At 42.2% G+C, this 20,712-nt stretch overlaps 1 protein-coding gene across 4 annotated transcripts in view; it reads left to right on the top strand.

Moving 5' to 3' along the window:
- arhgap32b (Rho GTPase activating protein 32b) overlaps positions 1-20,712 on the top strand; it is a 551,689-nt gene that overhangs the window by 89,412 nt on the left and 441,565 nt on the right. For 3 of the 4 annotated variants that reach the window (XM_043676933.1, XM_043676937.1, XM_043676935.1), the window contains exons 2-3: positions 4,165-4,212; positions 7,514-7,575. The gene's annotated coding sequence lies outside the window, so the exon portion shown is untranslated. The remainder of the gene's footprint in view (positions 1-4,164; positions 4,213-7,513; positions 7,576-20,712) is intronic. The other variant, XM_043676934.1, reaches the window with a different exon arrangement.

Below are 20,712 nucleotides of genomic sequence, written 5' to 3'. Positions count from 1 at the left end.
CAGAACTGATCCCTGCGGAACTCCGCTTGTAACTGGGCTCCAGGCTGAATATTTACCATCTACCACCACTCTCTGACTTTGACCGGTTAGCCAGTTTTCTATCCAATTGGCCATATTTCCCTCTATCCCATGCCTCCTGACTTTCTGCATAAGCCTACCATGGGGGATCTTATCAAATGCCTTACTAAAATCCATGTATACTACATCCACTGCTCTACCCTCATCCACATGCTTGGTCACCTCCTCAAAGAATTCAATAAGACTTGTAAGGCAAGACCTACCCCTCACAAATCCGTGCTGGCTGTCCCTAATCAAGCAGAGTCTTTCCAGATACTCATAAATCCTATCCCTCAATACCCTTCCCATTACTTTGCCTACCACCGAAGTAAGACTAACTGGCCTGTAATTCCCGGGATTGTCCCTATTCTCTTTTTTGAACAAAGGGGCACAACATTCGCCACTCTCCAGTCCCCTGGCACCACCCCCATTGACAGTGAAGACGAAAAGATCATTGTCAACGGTTCTGCAATTTCCTCTCTTACTTCCCACATAATCCTAGGATATATCCCGTCAGGCCCAGGGGACTTGTCTATCCTCAAGTTTTTCAAAATGCCCAACACACCTTCCTTCCTAACAAGTATCTCCTCTAGCTTACCAGTCCGTTTCGTACTCTCCTCTTCAACAATATGGTCCCTCTCATTTGTAAATACTGAAGAAAAGTACTCATTCAAGACCTCTCCTATCTTTTCCGACTCATTTCACGGTCTCCCACTACTGTCCTGAATGTCCAACTGCAGACATTGTCCGGGCATGTGGCTTTCCTTGGGTTGACTTTCAGGAAGTCTGCTCTGACATCTGTAGCGTCACTGGCATTCTGTTCAAATGAGCATAGAAAGCATTGAGTGTGTCAGGGAGAGATGTGTCTTTGTCCACTATCTTGCTATTCTGCTTTTTGTGTCCTGTGAAGGCAGCATGTTAATGCAAAGGGGAATAAAAACTAAACAATTAGCAGCCATTTTTAGCCATGAAATGCAAAATGGGTGACCCATCTTGGCCATCCAGTGAGATCCTCAGCATCACAAATGCCAGTCTTCAACCAAGTTGATTCTCTTCATGTGAAATCAAGAAATGGCTGAAGATACTGGATACTGCAAACAGAATGGCCCTCACAACATTTCAACACTAATACTGATTACCTTTGTCCAGAATAAAGACGCGCACGAGGCAAACCGTTCCAGTGCAGGTATAACATTATTGGGTATCTATCTGACAGTGTGGTAAATCGCCAAGGTATGTCCTAGGCACAAAAAGCAAGAGAAAATCCACTTCGCCAGTTACTGCCCTGTCAGTCTACTTATGATCATCATTAAAGTGATGGAAGGTGTTAGTGACAGTCAGGTGAGAATGATTGCATTTGTTGTCAAGGAGAAAGTGAGAATTGCAGATGGTGGAGAGTCAGAGTTGAAAAGTGTGGTGCTGGAAAAGCACAGCAGGTCAGGCAGCATCCGAGGAGCAGGAGGGTTGATGATTCGGGCATAAGCCCTTCATCAGGAATGTGGATGGGAAAGAGGGCTGAGAGATAAATAGGAAGGGTGGGAGTTGCACTGGGGTGAAGGTAGCTGGGAAGGCAATAGGTGGATGCAGGTGGGGAGGATAGAGCGGAGAGGTGGGAAGAAGCTGGATTAGGTAGGGCAGGTCAAATGGCCAGTGCTGAGTTGGAGGGTTGGATCTGGGAGGAGGTGGGATGAGGGGTAATTTGGAAACTGGTAAAGTCGATGCCGTGTGGTTCAAGGCAGAAGATGAGACGTTCTACCTCCTGTTGACAGGTGGCTTGGATTTGATGTTGGAGGAGGTCCAGGACTTGCATATCCTTGGTGGAATGGGAGGGGGAGTTGAAGTGGTTGGCCACAGGACAGTGGGGTTGTTTGGTATCTGTGTCCCAGAGATGTTTCTTGAAAAGCCCTATGAGTTGGCGTCCTGTCTGTCTGATGTAGAGGGCACCACGTCGAGAGCAACGGACACTGTAGATGAGATGAGTGGATGTGCTGGAAAATTTTCACTGGATGTGAAAAGATCCTTGTGGCCTTGAATGGAGATGAGGGGGAGGTCTGGGTGCAGATTTTACATCTCCTGTGGTGGCAGGGAATGTGCCGCTTGTGGAGGGTGAGTTGGTGGGTGGTATGGACCTAACAAGGGAGTAAAAGAGGGAATGGTTTCTACAGAATGCAGGTAGGGGCAGGAAGGGAAATATATCTTTGGCATCTGATTGTAGGTGGTGGAAACGGTGGAGGAAAATGCAATGTGTCCAGATATTAATTGGGTGGAAGGTGAGGACTGGGGAGGTGGGTTTCTATCCTTGTTGTGTTTGGAAGGGGGTGGAGTTCATTGGCAGACATGTGGGAAGTGGAGGAGATGTGCTGGAGGGTGTGGTTGATCACCTTGAAATAGAAAGCCAAATGGGGTGCCTGGAAGTGAAATTGCTCCGACTGGGAGCAAATACAGCAGAGGCGGAGGAACTGGGTGTAAGGAATCGTGTTTTGATGGGGGCAGGGTTGGTGGTGGTGGGAGGGAGAGAGGAGGTATGGTCAAGGTAGTTATGGGAGTTGGGGGGTTTAAAATAGATGTTAGTGATGCGTCGGTTGCCAGAGGTAGAGATGGAGAGGTCCAGGAAGGAGAGCGAGGTGTCAGGCAAGGCCCATGTGAATGTAAGGTCAGGATAAAATGTGTTTGTGAAGTTGATGGACTTTTCAATCTCCGATGTATATAGGGGCTTGATGTCCATGGTGATGATGAGGCACTGGGGACCAGAGAAATGAAAGTCATGGAGGGTGTGAGTGGTGTCCTGAATGTATGTATGTACATTGGGGAGACAGGGCACCGACTCGCGAAGCATTTCAGGGAACATCTCTGGGACGCACACACCAATCAACCCCACTGCCCTGTGGCCAACTACTTCAACTCCTCCTCCCTCAAGGACATGCAAGTCCTGGCTGCCTCCACCACCAAATCCAAGCCACCTGACAACGGGACGAAGAAAGCCTTATCTTTGGCCTTGGGCAACCACATGGCATAAATAGACTTCACCAGTTTCTAAATCTCCCCTCCCCCCACCTCATCCCAGATCCAACCCTCCAACTCAGCATCATCCTCTTGACCTGTCTTACCTGTGCAGCTTTCTTCCCACTCATGCCCGAAAGACTGACTCTTCTGCTGTTTGGATGCTGCCTGAACTGCTGTGCTTTTCCAGCACTCTCGACCATGATCTTCAGCAAATGGAGTCCTCTCTTTCTCCTAGTTGATTTCAATCCTACTGCTAAGCCTTTTCCAAGGATGCTTACCTTGAAGAAGTTCTCTTCAATTCCTGATGAAGGGCTTATGCCTGAAATGTTGATTCTCCTGCTCCTCGAATGCTGCCCGACCTGCTGTGCTTTTCCAGCGCCACACTCTCGACTTTAAGCTTGTTGAGCCTGCTACACCAGTTAGTGCAATCTTGGCTCATTGAGCACTTCAATGTCTTTTCCTCTCATTATCCCATAATGAGATTATGCAATAGTTAATAAGAAATCTATCACTTTTTACTTCAAACAAGGTGGGCGGCACAGTGGTTAACACTGCTGCCTCACAGCGCCAGAGACCCGGGTTCAATTCCCGCCTCAGGCGACTGACTGTGTGGAGTTTGCACATTCTCCCCGTGTCTGCGTGGGTTTCCTCCGGGTGCTCTGGTTTCCTCCCACAGTCCAAAGATGTGCAGGTCAGGTGAATTGGCCATGCTAAATTGCCCGTAATGTTAGGTAAGGGGTAAATGTAGGGATATGGGTGGGTTGCGCTTCGGCGGGTCGGTGTGGACTTGTTGGGCCAAAGGGCCTGTTTCCACACTGTAATGTAATGTAATCTAAACATACTTAAAAACTGAGCATCTACAGCCTTTGGCGAATTCCTTAGATTCATAAACCCTGAGCAAAATGAATTCTCCTCCTCTTGGTTCTAAATGGCATTGCCCTAATTTTTAAATTATGCCACCTGGTTTGCACTCCCCAATCAGGAAATATCTTGCCTGCATCTACCCTGTTTATCTTTGAGCATTTTGTAGATTTCGATGCAATAACCTCTCATCTTTGAAATTCTAAAGAATTCAGGTCCTGATTGACCATTCTGTCTTTTCAGGACAGTCACATCATCCAGGGACAAGTCTGAGACACTATCTTTCCTGAGGTAAGGAGACCTGAATGATAAACAGTACTCAATGCTGTATAACCCAGCTTCTGTACAATTGAAGCTAGACTTCACTACTCCTTTAATCAAATCCTTTTGCAACAAAGGCTGAGAGTACATTGGCCATCCAGATAGCTTGCTGCAGTTGCATCTTAACCTTCAGTGACATATTGACCAGGATACCTGGCTTTCAAACCTCATACCGTTTAAGAAATACTCTGCACATATGTTCCTCCCACCAAAGTGGGTAATTGCCCAATTTTCTTCATTATATTCCATCTGATGTGTTCTTGCCACTTACTAAGCCTGTGCAAATCCTCCTAAAACACCTTTTAAACATTTCTCTTATACACATTCCCACTTAGCTTGGTATCACTTGCAAATTTAAAGACTTAACATTTGGTAATCATTGATTATGTGTTGTGAACAGCTGGGGAAAAGTACTGATTCTTGCAATGCCCCTACTCTCAGCCTAACATTGTGAGAATAATCCACTTATTTCTAATCTGTTTTCTGTGTATTAGGCAATCCTTAATCCATGCCAGTTCATTATTTCCTAGCCCAAATGCTTGATTTTACTAGACAACCTCCTGTGGGATCCTTCATCAAAACCCTTCTGAAAATCCAAATATACTGTCTAACTACTCCTTTATCAATTTAGTTAATAACAATATGAAAACTAAGTTTGTTAAAAAATAATTTCCTATTTGCAAAGTTATTCTGAACATGCCCACTCAAATCATTCTTATCCAAGTATCTATTTATCACATAGTAGATTCTACCATTTTCCCAATTAGATTAGATTACTTAGTGTGGAAACAGGCCCTTCGGCCCAACAAGTCTACACAGACCTGCCGAAGCGCAAACCACACAGACCCATTCCCCTACATTTATCCCTTCATCTAACACTAAGGGCAATTTAGCATAGCCAATTCACCTAACCTGCACATTTTTGGACTGTGGGAGGAAATCCACGCAGACACTGGGAGAATGTGCAAACTCCACACAGACAGTCACCTGAGGTGGGAATTGAACCCGGATCTCTGGTGCTGTGAGGCAGCAGTGCTAACCATTGTGCCGCCCACTGATGCATGACTTCCCTACAACGGGAAGGCTGTAATTCCCTATTTTTTCTCTCTCTGTCTTTTTAAATAGTAAAATTTGCTAGCTTCTGATCTGCATGAAGCAGTCCAGAATCTAGACTTTTGAAAAAATGATTACCAGCGCATTGATCTCTATAGCCACTTCCTGCAAATCTCTGCAATGTAGAATATCGGTTCCTGCTGACTTCAATTTTCAGCCCCTTTTAATTTCTTCAGTACAACCTTCTTTCTAACAATCTTGTTTCCCTTGACTTATCATTCTCCCCAGTCACTTGGCTTTGTAATTTTGGGAGATTTCTTGTATCTTCCTCAGTGAAAAGAGACAAAAATAATCCCTTAGCCTCTATGCTAATTCTCTGTTCTCTGCTGTAAATTCTCCTGATTCTGCCTATAAAGGGGTCCATGTTTATCTGCGCTAAATGTTTCTTTTTTTATATACCTATGGAAACTGTGACATTCTATTTTCAGGTTCTTTGCTAGATTTCATTCATATTCTACTCTTCTCTTCCCTTTGCAGTTTCTTGGTCCTCCTTCGTTGTATTTGGTAAACCTCCCAGTCCTGAGACATACTTCTATTTTTGGTTACTTCAGAAGCTTTTTAATATAAACTTCATAGACTTCCTTCAGCCACGGTTGACTGACTTTTGGATATTCACAGCTTGAAGTAATGTATAGTTGCTGTAGGCATTTTAATAGCTATTTAAAGATCATTCGTTGCGTAGATGTAATGATATCTTTTTGGTCTATTCTCCTAATCTACCTCGTCTTCATAATTTCCCTTCAAATTAACAATCTTGATTCAGATTGAACTACCTTACTTCCAATCATAATGTAACAATCTATCTTGTGGTCACTGGTCCCTAAAGGTCCTTTTAAAATAAGGTTACTAATTAGCCATTTGTGCCACACAAGGGGCAAGCAATAGTCATCAGCACCATGAGAGAATCTAACCATCAATCCTTGGTTTCAATTGTAATACTGTCACCATCACAAAAGTCCTGGAGGTTGCCATTGAGCAGAAATTGAACTGGATGGGCATGCAAATGCTGTGCTTTACAAGAAGGCTGGAAATTCTGAAGTGAGTAATTCACCTTCTATCCCTCTACTGCCTATCCACCATCTACAAGGCCCAAGTCAGGAGTTTGGTGGAATAATTTCCACTTGCCTGGAGGAATAGTTTTCACTTGCCTGGATGACTGCATCTCTAACATCTTCCAAGATGCATTACACTATCAAAGCCAAAGAAGCCCATCCCATCCACCAGCTTCAGTTTTCATTCTCTTCACCACTGACACATAGTAGCAACAATAACTGTCAGGATCCTTACAGCGCAGATAGAGGTCATTTGGCCCATCGAGTCTACACTAACCCTCCAAAGAGCAACCCACCCAGGCTCACCTTCCTACCCTATCTGCATAACCCCATATTTACCCTGTTAATCTACCTTGTCTGCACATCTCTTGACACAATGCAATTTAGCAAGGCCAATCCATCTAACCTGCACATCTTTGAACTATGGGAGAATACCAGAGCCCCCAGCGGAAACTCGCGCAGACACAGGAAGTATGTGGAAACTCCACCCAAGGCTGAGAATTGAACCCAGATCCCTGGCACTATCAGGTAGCAGTGCAAACCACTGAACCACCATGCTGCTCCAAGTCACCAAGGCTGCTTTGACAGCATCTTCCAAGCCTGCAACCTTAACCAATTGGAAGACAAATGCAGCAGTTGCAAGGGAGGGACATTGCCTGCAACTTCCCCTCCATGCATGTACTTTTGTAACATGGAATTATATCACTGTTCTTTGAATATTTTAGGAGCAAAATACTGGAATTCCCTCATGACAGCCTTCTCTACCACATGGACTGAGTGGTCAAGAATAAGGCCCATTGCCAACTTATCAAGATTAATTAGGGACAAGAAATAAAAAATGGCCTTGCCAGTGACACCAGTTATCTATGATGAAATCAAATAAGGTTGAGTAACAAATGTGTTGGAATTTTCTTGCAAGTCTGTTAATACTGTGGAGTCTCATGCCTTCAGTAATGAAGGCCTGGCTTGCCTGGTGCAGCATTACTCGTTAAACAGTGAGGTAAGTGCTGCCTAGGGATTAAATTTGCATATATGTGTAACCAGGGAACAGAGTTGAAAGCTGCTTCCGGTTGGCCTCTGCTGATATAACTGCTCTGTGTTTGCAGGAGAATGTGACAGTGAGGAGCTTTCTGGCATTGGATACGCTGTAACCGGATCCAGGTTTCAGGTCTGTAAGCTTTGTTGAATGTACATGTGCATAAAGGCAAATGCATAACATGTTTGTGTTTGGAATTTTGAAGCCATTGCTATGTAAGCAGGCTGCCAGTCGGACTGGCTACTGGGAGTGAAAATCAACGAGGTAAAAACAATGACTGCAGATGCTGGAAACCAGATTCTGGATTAGTGGTGCTGGAAGAGCACAGCAGTTCAGGCAGCATCCAAGGAACAGATTGAGTGGAGAAATACTGTGCATTGTACCTTCAGTACAGCATTATTGACTTCTGCCTCTCAATGCTCTGGTAGCTTCATAGCCTTTTACTTCTCTCTGATACGCTGACCTTTATTTGTTATAACAAGGATCAACAGAGATTGCAATTTATGTGTGAACTTGACTGGCTAGTTTGTCTTAAAGCTGATTGTTGGGTGAGCTGTGAAACTAGTTCGAACAGGAACAGTAGGAAAGCTCAGTGCTCCACCGTAACCAACATCTGATCTGACTTGGAACTGTGCTGCTAACCAGACGAGCTGCTTCCTTTGTTAATTATTTGTCATTGTGTTTACAGCTGCTAAGAGCCTGAACATATTCAGGTGTTAGATATTTTGGTAACACAACAAGGACATGTGCAAGGCACCTACTTTCTGTTGAGTACCACCTGAAATCTGAGCTTGCACTGGTGACAAGCAAGTAACTGAAATAATTGGTGTGCTTTTAAGATTAAATGTTTATTCAGGTGAAGATTATAACCATCCCCATAATTCAGTTAAATAGGTGTCACAACATTGGTGTCCTTTGTTATTTTAAGTTTTGATGTAGTATTCTGTTGCAATGATAAAACCATTCAAAACTGTGATCGATCTCTTCCTGTCTTGAGAACTAATGGCAAATGGCAGTGACTGCAATACATTGGATTTTAATGTTTTCATTCTTGTGCCCTCAAGGATGATTTAAAAAAAAACAGCAAACTGGGGCATTCTAGTAATAGCAATTAAAGTTTAGAAAGTTCTATGTTGTGTTGAAATAGACCATAACATATAGGAGCAGAACTGGGCCATTTGGTCTGTCGAGTCTGCTCTGCCATTTGATTATGTTTGACATTTTTTTTCAACCCTGTTGTCCTGTCTTTTCACAATAACCCTTGATTCCCTCATTAATCAATGACCTATACAACTGTTTTAAGTACAATCAATTACTTGGCCTCCATAGCCTTCTATGTTATTGATTCTACAGATTCACCACCCATTAGCTGAAGAAATTCCTTCTCACCTCAGTTCTAATCATTGACCCTTCACTCTGAGGCTGTGCCACTGAATCCCAGTTTCTCATAATAGTGGAAACATCATTTCCATATTCACTCTATCCTTTCAGTATTCTTTCAATGCGATCCCCCCTCATCCGTTTAACATCTATTGAATACAGACCCAGAATCTTCACTGTCTCCTTACATGACAAGCCCTTCATTCCCGAAATCATTCTTATGAAATTCCTCCAAGGAGTAGCTTTAGTTCCTTCCTTGGATATGGGGCACAAAACTGTTCACACTAGTCCAAAGGCAATCTGACTATAGCCTTATACTATCTCAGCAGTACATCTTGCTCTCGTTTTCTGGCCCCCCAAGATGAATGCTGACATTTCATTTGACTACTTAACTTGCCTTCTGAACCAGCATGTTAACCTTCACAGAATCCTGAATTTAAAACCTTCACGTCCAGCGTTGTTGCTGGAGTGTTTAATTGATTGTTGTGGTTCTGTGTCACATTTAGAAACAGTGTGTATTTATGTAGAATCTTTGAATGTTTTCAGGTTCTTTGCAGGTGCCTAATCGGAGAAAGAAGTTGACACAGAATCAAAGAACGGCGATGGTTGGGTAACCAAAAGCTGATACTGACACAGCACTCAATCGCTCAGTACAAAGTAGAAGGCACAATAGGCAAGATTTTCTGAAGAGTGCCAAACTCATATAAGTTAAGATTTTTATTAAGCGAGTGGCATGGTGGCTCATTGGTTAACATTACTGTCTCACAGCACCAGGGAACCTGATGCAATCCCAGCCTTGGGTGACTGTATGGAGTTTGCACGTTCTCAGCTTGTCTGCAGGGGTTCCCACTGGGTTCTCAGATTTGCTCCTGTAGTCCACAGATGTTGAGGTGAGGTGTTTTGGCCAGGGGCATGCAGTTTACATGGGTTAGCCATGGTAAAGAGCTCATTCCTGAAGAAGGGCTCATGCCTGAAACGTCGATTCTCCTGCTCCTTGGATGCTGCCTGACCTGCTGCGCTTTTCCAGCAACACATTTTTAGCCATGGTAAATGCAGGATTATGAGGGTAGAAGGTTAAGAGGTGATCTCATTGAGGTATATTAGATAAGGAAGTTGACAAAGTAGATCTTGAGTAGATGATTCCTCTTGTGGGGCAATTGAGAATGAGGGGGTCATAGTTTTACAATAAGGGTAACAGATTTAAATCAGAGATAAGAGCTAAGTTCTTTCAAAAGTTTATGAATCTGTCGAATTCATGACCCCAGAGTGTGATAGATGTTGGGACATTGAGTAAATTTGAGAAGTCAGATAAGGTTTTTAATTAGTAGTGGGTCGAAGGGTTACGAGGAACAGGCAGGAAAGTGGAGTGGAGGTCGAGATGAGATCAACCGTGATCATATTGAATGATAAAATTGTCTCGAGCGGATGAATTGCCTACTCCTCATTCTCAAGTTCTTTTTATTTATTGCTTTCTTCAATTTACTCGAGCATATTGTGAAGCCTGGACTCTGAGATTCAATGAAACCTCTTTGTGCAGTGTAGATCTTTGTGTTTAGTACAAATAGGCTTTGAATAGTGATTGAGACCATGGAGAGCAGAAGTAGTTCAGAGTGGGATTCTTAAATTACTGTTGTTGCCTACGAAGGGAAACTGGTGAGTCTTTGTAGAATGGTTCATAGATGGTATAGGTAAGATATTGAATTTAAAAGTCAGACACCTCCCATTTAAGATGGTGGTATGTTTTTGCGATTCCCTTCCCTCAGAGTGCAGAGGAGGCTGTGTCATTGAATATACTCAAAGCTGAATTGGACAGAGTTTTGATCTATTGGGCAGCAGGAAAATGAGGGGAAGGCTACAGTCAGATGAGCTGTGATCTTATTGAATAGCATAGTAGAAGTAATGGGCTCCTTTTTATTAAATTATGATTTTTGGAGAGATGCAAATGAAGATTAACTGGGAAACTGTCTGATATGAAGAATAATAAATAGGAAATTAAATACAATTGAATCAGTGCTAAGAAACAAAGTAGTGCTGGATGAAGTAGAATCTTGGTGGCCATCACCAAGGAGAATGTGCTAGAAAAACTGAGTGGCCTGAAGGTAGATAAATAACCTGGACCAGATGGACTACACCCTAGAGATCTAAGGGAGATAGCAGAAGAGTTAATGGAGGCATTAGTGGTAATTTTTCAGGAATCGCCCCAATCAGAGAGGGTCCCAGAGGACTGGAAAATTGCTAACATGACAGCCCTGTTTAAAAAGGAAGTAAGGCAAAAGACGGAAAATTATAGACCGATCAGCCTAACCTAGATCATGTGTAAGATCCTGGAATCCATTATGAATGATGAGATTTCTAAATCCTTGGAAGTGAATGGTAAAACAGGGCAAAGTCAGCATGGTTTCATCAAAGGGAGGTCATGCCTGACAAATCTTCTAGAATTCTTTGAGGAAGTAACGAGCACATTAGACCAAGGAGAGCCAACGGATGTTATCTACCTGGACTTCAAGAAGGCCTTTGACAAGATGCTGCACAGGAGGTGACTAAGAAAGATAAGGGCCTATGGTGTTAGAGGCAAGGTGCTAGCATGAATAGAAGCTTATATGTCTGGCAGGAAACAGAGGGGATAAATGGGTCCTTCTCAGAATGGCAGATTGTTCTGCAAGGCTCAGTGTTGGGACCACAACTTTTCACTTTATACATGAATGATCTGGATGAAGGAACTGAGGAAATTCTAGCTCCGTTTGCACATGATACAAAGATAGGTGGAGGGGCAGGTAATATTGAGGAGGTGGGGAGGCTGCAGAAGGATTTAAACAGTTTAGGAAAATGGTCAAAGAAGTGACAGAACAAATACAACATGGGAAAGTGTGAGGTCATGGACTTTGGCAGGAAATAGAGGCATGGACAATTTGCTAAATAGGGAGAAAATTCAGAAGTCTGAAGTGCAAAGAGACTTGGGAGTTTCAGTCCAGGATTCTCTGAAGGTGAATTTGCAGGTTGAGTCAGTATTTAAGAAGGCAAATACAATGATTATTTATTTTAAGAGGACTTAAATATAAAAGCAGGAATGTACCTCAGAGGCTCTATAAGGCTCTGGTCAGCCCACATTTGGAGTATTTTGCGGAGTTTTGGGCTCCATACCTCAGGAAGGATATGGTGGCTGAGGAGCGTGTTCAGAAGGGGTTCATGAGAATGGTCCCAGGAATGAAAAGCTTAACATATGAGGAATGTTTGAGGACTCTTGGTCTATACTCAATGGAGTTCAGAAGGATGAAGGCAATTGAAGTCTAATTGAAACATACAGAATACTGAATGGCCTGGACAGCGTCGATGTTGATAGTCAACATAGATTTGTGAAGGGTAGTTCGTGCCTCACAAACCTTATTGACTTCTTTGAGAAGGTGACCAAACAGGTGGATGAGGGTAAAGTGGTTGATGTGGTGTATGTGGATTTCAGTATAGCGTTTGATAAGGTTTCTCATGGTGGGCTGTTGCACAAAATACGGAGGCATAGGGATTGAGGGTGATTTAGGGGTTTGGATCAGACATTGGCCAGCTGAAGACAGGATGGTAGTTGATAGGAAATGTTCATCCTGGTGTTCAGATACTAGTGGTGTACTGCAACGATTGTTTTTTTTTTGGGTCAATTTTTATGAATGACCTGGATGAGGGTGTAGAAGGATGGATTAGTAAAGTTGTGGATGACACTAAATTTGATGGACTTTTGACAGTGTGGAAGAGTGTAGCAGATTATAGAGGACCATAGATAAGCTGCAGAGCTGGGCTGAGAGGTGGGAAATGGAGTTTAATGCAGATAAGTGTGAGGTGATTCACTTTGGAAGGAGTAACAGGAATGCAGAATACTGGACTAATGGTAAGATTCTTAGTAATGTAGCTAAGCAGAGAGATCTTGGTGATATCACGGAGTGTTTCATAAAAAAAAATTCCAAAAGTGGCCTAACTAATGTCCTACAGCCGCAACATGACATCCCAACTCCTATATTCAATGCTCTGACCAATAAAGGAAAGCATACCAAATGCTTTATTTGCTATCCTATCTACCTGCGACTCTACTTTCAAGGAGCTATGAACCTGCACTCCAAGGTCTCTTTGTTCAACAACACTCCTGAGGAACTTAGGTTAATTGTATAAGTCCTGCTCTGATTTGCTTTCCCAAAATGCAGCACCTTGCATTTATCTAAATGAAACTCCATCTGCCACTTTTGACCTGACTGGCCCATCTGATCAAAATCTCGTTTTAATCTGAGGTAACCACTTTCACTGACCACTACACCTCCAATTTTGGTGTCATCTGCAAACTTACTAATTGTACCTCCTATGTTCATTTCCACATCACTTATATAAATGATGGGAAGTAGTGGACCCAGTACTGATCCTTATGGCACTCCACTGGTCACAGGCCTCCAGTTTGAAAACAACCCTCCACCATCACCCTCTGCCTTCTACCTTCGAATCGGTTCTGTCTCCAAATGGGTAGTTCTTCCTGTATTCCGTGAGATCTAACCTTGCTAACCAGTCTCTTAGGGGGATCCTTGTCGAACGCCATACTGAAGTCCATATCGATCACGTCCATCGCTCTGCCCTCATCAAACCTTTTGTAACTTTTTCAAAAATCAAGTTCATGAAACGTGATTTCCCACACGCAAAGCCATGTTGACTATCCCTATTCAGTCCTTACCTTTCCCAATACGTGTAAATTCTGTCCCTCAGGATTCCCTCCAACAACTTATCCTTTATTTATTTAATCTGCCAAATTTTCTGGGTTGACAACCATAATGAAAAAGTTGAATGTGTCACAGTGAATGCAAATTTAGTCCTGGTTAAGATTTGGGTGATTAAGGTAATGCCCTGATGGTATTGACCTTAACGTACAGGAAGAAAGGATTGTGGGTAATCCAAAATGGAGGATGGGATCAAATTGTGACTAAGAGTCTTTTTGAGGCATTTTCAGTTTTGGAGTTGATTTCCTCATTCTATGAGCAGTAATTGTTGTTTTATAAACTGTTGCATTGTTTTGGAACTTCGGGGAAAAAACAGGTAGATAGGATAGCAAATAAAGTGCCCGGAAGAGAGACAAAGTCAGTGATCACATGGGAAGTGAGTCAAACTGAATATGCACAGCTGATGGCTTCTGGTGTTTGATTTCAACTATCTCTGGACATCAGAGTTCAAAGAAAAATAAACAAAAGCAAAATTCACAGCTGACCTGAGAGAAACCTGGGTTGCAAAAATCACAGCAGATGATCAGCAAAGTTTAACCTTACTGTTTGTTTTGAAAGTTGACAATAATGAGTAGAGTAGGTTCTTTTTTGATTCTATATTTTTATTGAGATCTGTGTCTTGACTAAACTTTAAAACATAAAAACTAAGTTAGCCTGGAGCAGTGTGGTTAGAACAGACAGACTGTGCTGTTTTCTCGGTCTGTAAATTGTTACGGTGCAAGGATGGCCTTTAGGGGAGTGATGTTCTTTTCCTGTCAGATTTGGGAGATTAGGGAGAGTTTCTATGTTATTGATGATTGTGCTTGCAGGAAGTGTGTTTGGTTGCAAATCCTATTGAGTTGCATGGATTGGCTGGAGCAGCTAGAGGCGTTGAGCAATTTTATAGGAGCTAGCCTGTGAGATGGATGGCAGTTACAGGAAGGGAGATAAACTGAGATATTGTTAGATTACCTCCAGGAAAGGGAGGCGAGGGTGGCAGGTTATGCAGGAGCTTCTTGTGGTTATCCCCATCTGAAACAAGTATGCTGTTTTGGAAAATGTAGGGGGTGATGGACTCCCAGGGAAATGTAGCACTGACAGCTGGTACCAAGACTGGCTTTAATGTAACGAGGGTTGCATCAGATTGAAAACGATCGATTCCGATAAAGGACTGTGTAGTCAGAGGCACGGAGAGATGTTTTTGCGGCCAACAGTGAGAAATCAGAATTGTGTGTTGCCTCCCTGGTGCCAGGATCAAGGATATCTTGGAGAGGGTGCAGAACATTCTCAAAGGGGAGAGGGGCCAGCAGGAGGTTGTTGCACACATTGGAACTAAAGATGTAAGAAGAGAAAGGGATGAGAATCTGAGGAGACATTATAGGAAGTTAGGCAGGAACTTTAAAAAGGACGTCCTCAAGGGTAGTAATATCTGGATTACTCCCAAGTGTCCACAAGCTAGTTAGGGTAGGAATGGGAAAATAGACCAAATGAATGCATGGCTGAGGAGCTGGTGCATGGGAGAAGAGTTCACATTTGTGGATCTACGGAACCTCTTCTGAGATAGAGGAGAACTGTATAAGGAAGGACAGATTGCACCTGAATTGGAAGGGGACTACTGTACTGGTGGGGAGACTTGTTAAAGCTGCTCAGGAGGATTTAAAGTGGAAGGGGATGGGGTGTTGTGGGCAGGGAAATAGCGAGGAAAGAGATCAGTCTGAGTTGGTGTGCAACGGGATCTTGATCAGATGGGCCGTGAGCTGAGGAGTGGCAAATGGAGTTTAATTTAGATAAATGCAAGGTGCTGCATTTTGGAAAAGCAAATCAGAGCAGAACTTACACACTTAATGGTAAGGTCCTGGGCAGTGTTGCTGAACAAAGAGATCTTGGAGTGCAGGTTCATAGTTTCTTGGAAGTAGAGTCACAAGTAGATAGGATAGTGAAGTCGGTGTTTGGTATGCTTTCCTTTATTGGTCAGAGAATTGAGTAGTGGCGGTGGGGGATCATGTTGTGGCTATTCAGGACATTGGTTAGGCTACTTTTGGAATATTGTGTGCTGTTTTGGTCTCCTTCCAATTGGAAAGATGTTGTGAAACTTAAAAGGGTTCAGAAAAGATTTACGAGGATGTTGCCAGGGTTGGAGGATATGAGCTGTAGGGAGAGGCTGAATAGACTGGGACTGTTTTTTCCTGGAATGTTGGAGGCTGAAAGGTGACCTTGTAGAACTGTATAAAATCATGAGGGACATGTATAGGATAAATAGACAAGGTCTTTTCCCTGGGAGTCCAGAACTAGAGGGCATAGGTTTCGGGTGAGACAGAAAGCTATAAAAGGGACCTAAGGAGCAACTTTTTCATGCAGAGGGTGGCATGTATAGAGAATGAGCTGCCAGAGAAAATGGTGGAGACTGGTACGATTGCAACATTTAAAAGGCATGTGGATGGGTATATGATTAGGAAGAGTTTAGAGGGTTATGGGCCAAGTACTGGCAAATGGGACTAGATTTATATAGGATATCTAGTTGGCATGGACAAGTTGGACTGAAGGGTCTATTTCCGTGTTGTGGATTGCACTTTTTTTCCTAAATCTCACATTCAGCATTTTGTTGAAATTATATTATCAGAGAACTGTACTCTGCACAGTGCACAGATCAGATTATAATTTTAGTTAGATTTGGAATTCATGTTTATTCTAGTGCCTCATTGAACATGTTACCCATTTTTAAATCAACTTTTATGCTTGTCCTCCCTTCACTGACAGACTGTCACATCTTCTGTTTTCTGTTCACCCCTCGCCTCCACATGCTATAGTCATTTCTCAAATCGTGAGAATATCATCTGTTGATTCCTGGAATTTGCTCACACATTGCGTTACAAATAATAAGCTGCAGCCTCCTCCACACCCACACTCGTACCTTAGGAGTAACACGCCAGTCTGTTGAATCTTAAAACTATTCTCTATACCAGAACGCCTGATTTAAATCCCACCTGCTTCAAAGGTAGTGAAAGTAGGATCAGTGGAGCAGGAATGGAGACTGGCAACAAATTTTAATCTTCTCAGTGTCAGAATACTGCTTGAAAAATAAAGATTTGCTGGTAACAATGCAGGAAAGAGACTCGTGTCTCTGCTGTGCATATTAGCAAACTGATGTACCGCATCTTCTTTGTATTGCAACCTAATTATTTTAGTCATAACCAAGAATGATCTTAACTGTCTTTCAGGATATTGATAATACAGATGATGTTCATTTGATCGAAGTTGTAGGTTTGTCAATATTCTTCCAGTTTAACTGACATCTTTTGTCGGTTAATAAAATACTCAACCCTGTGACAGAATAAGAATCTGCAGGTTGAGAGTTTTGTCGTTTTCAAGTTATTCCACCCAATTAAAATTGGATGTTCTCAGCAAGGATCTGATTTCTGCATTGTGGCAGTTTCCTTTTTTAAGTGGCTTGACTTATAAACTACTTTAATTTTTTTTTATTAGGTATATTTTAATAAATCTGTTCATACATGTTATGACACTGTCGGAACAAGTTGGATTGAACCCAGGCTTGACCTAATTCTGGTCCAGAGGTAGGACCATTATCTTTGCAGCAGAAGACCCTGTTCAGATGTGTTATAATATACCTTTTGGAGCAGGTGGGACTTAAATCAGGCGTTCTGGTATAGAGACACCAACACTGGGTCAGGAGGCGACTGGAGTTCCTTAGCTCCTGCATTAAACTTGTGCCTCACTGCTTTAGTCTGTGTAGTAGTTACTGAAATTAATTAGGTGTTCGTTGGATTTCTAACTTAACAAACTGATTATTAGATTGAATGTACTTTGCAGGAAGTGAGTGCCAACTTCCTCATCTATCTTAATTGCTGTTCAGGTCTAGCATTGATCTATTTATAGCCAAATATTTGGGTGTTTATGGAGGAGAGCTCTGTGCAATTACTGCCTTGCATCTCCTTTGCTAAGAAACTGAGCATGCCAAGTGGCTGATCATAACTTGAGTGAAAACATATTGATGTGAGATTATTTTGTTTAGGTTTTTGGTACTTGTGGTGTGCTGGTTATTGAGACCCTGTTTGGGGCAGAATATGCAATGCTTTACCATTACAGTTCCACAAATGCCAGCCTCTGTTATCCAGGCAGTGCCAATGTATTACACCAACACAATAAATTGATTTGCAGGAATGGGCAAGTGAACCTTCCAATGAATTTGTTGAGCTACATTTGCATGGGATTGTACAGTGCTTTGCACCTTTCATTCAATGCAGCTTGGGGCACCTATATGCTTGTAACTGCTTTAAGGTGAATGCACAGTTGTAATAACTTGCATTTTCTAGAGCCTTTGACAGATGTCCTAAAGCTCTTCATTGTCCGTGAAGAGTCTTTCAAGCATAGTTATTGTTGTGATGTGAGAAATGCAGCAGCCAAATTATGAACAGTAAAGGGGCACAAACAGCAATAAGATAAATGACCAGCTTCCTTTTGTTGAGGAATGAGTACTGGCCAGGAAAATGGGCAAACTCCCCATCTCTTTGAATATTGCCATAGGAAACTTTTATGTTCATGTGAGAGGATATTCAATCGTACAGCACTGCTTCTTTGCATAAAATACCAGCTTTGATTATTTTGTGAGTTGCACAAGGTTTGATCCTGCTACTTCTCTCTCAGAGAAGAGTGTGTAGAATTTGGACATGGCTGAGCCCATCAATCTGGCTTTTAGCGGCAGACAAATTGAGAGTTGAAAAGCAAGGTCTATTACTTCGTTATTTTCCGCCTAGACTGGAGTAGTTGCATACAGTTCCAGGCAACTGCTTTAGGAAAGATGTAAAGTTTTTAGAGAGAGTGCAGAAAAAAGATTTACAGACACAAGCATATTACCATGAATGAGGGACTTTGGTTATGTGGATAGATTTTATCTGTTGATGTTGATCTCCTTAGAGAGAAAAAGAATTGAGGAGATTTGATAGAAGTATTCATGAAGTGAGTACATACAATCGGGGCTTCCAACAGGAATCTGAATAAGCATCTGAAAATAAAGTGCAGAGCTAGGAAGTACAGCGCAGGGAATTGGGGTCAGCAGAGTTGCCATTGTGTCGAGCCTAAATGGGTGTGATGAGCTGAAAAACCTTCTGCTTTACAAATAATCCAATGATTATAACCAATGAGTAAAGAGACAAAAAGCTAGTGTGGAGCATTTCTGGATTGGGTTCAGTTTCTGGTGCCTGTTTGAACTTCCTGAAGTTACCTAGACGCAGCCTATTCTCTGACCGAGCAGTTCCATCAGCTTTTTTTGGTAATCAGGTGGAAAATTTGTAATTCACAGCCAGGCTTAAGCCAAACAGTGCAAAATTACCTCTTTGTAAAGGGGCTGTCCATGTTTAATTGCTGCCTGAAACGTCATATGAGCTCAATTCCTGATGGGTAGTTGCCAAATTAATTTTACTGGAACATTTGTGCACAGGTTTCATTCTTTGGCAAGAGATCACATGAAGCTGGTTCTCGAGTAAAACACCATTCTTTTTGTGCCAATCATTTTCTTTATTTTATATTCCAGAGGATTTGAAGACTTTGGAGTGGAAAGCAGAAAATCAAAACTTATAAATTCAGTCTCAGAGCGCCCTCGATGCTTTTGTAAATTCAGCTTGTGGCAGGGCCAAAAACCCACCTCCTGTGCTAAAGATTTTATGTTTCTGTTCCTACATTTGTCAAAGCCAGTGTATGGTACTTCATTTGAAATAGATAATTTTTGAATCAATGGGTAATTTTGAGAAAACAAATGTTTCTGAAGATTGAGAAACCGGTCTTTTGGCAAATGCCTGTGAAATTCTTGGAGAGTTTTGGAGTTCCTCCATGAACTTGATACACAGAAATATCGAGTGGGAAACTAATGCTTGACCTTATTTATGCCAGAATTAGCTTTGTCTGAATGCATATTGATCAACATTCCAAACTGGATTGCCAATAGTTCAACTGTTTCACAGTTAATTACATTTTTAACTCCTGGTGCAGTAACCAATTCATTTGTTGTAAGATTCCCCAAACAACAATGAGATAAATAATGACAGTCTATTTTTCAGTGATTTTGGTTGCACAAGACGGGTTGGTCAAGTCAACACCAACAGATTGTGTTCTTCTTTATCACAATTCGAGAGATTTAAAGTATCATCCAAAACCTAGCATTTCCAATAGTACAATAGTTGCTCAGTATTGTCAGAAAGCAAGTGCTGAAAGTAATCATGCAGGTGTAGCAGGCAGTGAAGACAGCAAATGGTATGTTGGTCTTCATAGTGTGAGGATTAAAGTACTGGAGCAGAAATGTCTTGCTGCAATTCTTAAGGCTTTGGTGAGACCACAATTGGAGTATAATGTACATTTTGGTCTCCTTATCTGAGGAGGAATTTTCTAGGGCTTTGGAGAGCAACAAGCTTTACCAACCTGATTCCTGAGATAACAGGACTGACATATGAAGAGAAACTGGATCAATTAGGACTGTATTCACTGGAGTTTAGAAGAATGAGGGCGTATTTTCTAAACCTTTAAAATTGTATCAGGACGAAACATGGTAGATGCAGTAAGGGTGTTCCTGATGACTGGGGAGCCCAGAACAGTATACAGTTATTGGTAGGCCATTTAGAACTGAGATGAGAAATTTCTATACCCAGCTTGTGGTGAGCTCGTGGAATTCTCTGTCACAGAAAGCACTTAAGGCCAAAATATTGGGTGTTTTTAAGGAGTTAGCTATTGTTCTTAGGATCAAAAGGTTTGCGGAGAAAGCAGGAACAGGATACTGAATTGAATGAACAAACATGGTCATGAATGTAAGTTTGCTCCCTGAGCTGGAAGATTCATTTTCGGACATTCCGTCACCATACTAGGTAACATCATCAGTCAGCCTCCGTTGAAGCTTCACCAGAGGCTCACTGATGATATTACCTGGTATGGTGATAGAACGTCTGAAAACAAACCTTCCAGCTCAGTGAGCAAACTTGCATCCAGAACCTCAACCTGAGGTACAAATCTTCTCAAAACTTGCAAACATGATCATAACTCAGAGACCAAATGGCCTACTCCTCCTATTTTCTAAGTTTCTGTTTCCATGAAATATTAAAGTAGATTATATGCTCAAGTCTCAAGTGGAGCTTGATACAATGACTTAATCAAGTCAGTACTGCTA

The sequence above is a fragment of the Chiloscyllium plagiosum genome, chromosome 35 (assembly GCF_004010195.1).
Source record: "Chiloscyllium plagiosum isolate BGI_BamShark_2017 chromosome 35, ASM401019v2, whole genome shotgun sequence".
NCBI lineage: Eukaryota > Metazoa > Chordata > Chondrichthyes > Orectolobiformes > Hemiscylliidae > Chiloscyllium > Chiloscyllium plagiosum.
The sequence above is the reverse complement of the archived record's forward strand: the minus strand, read 5'-3'. Positions and strand labels throughout refer to the sequence as shown.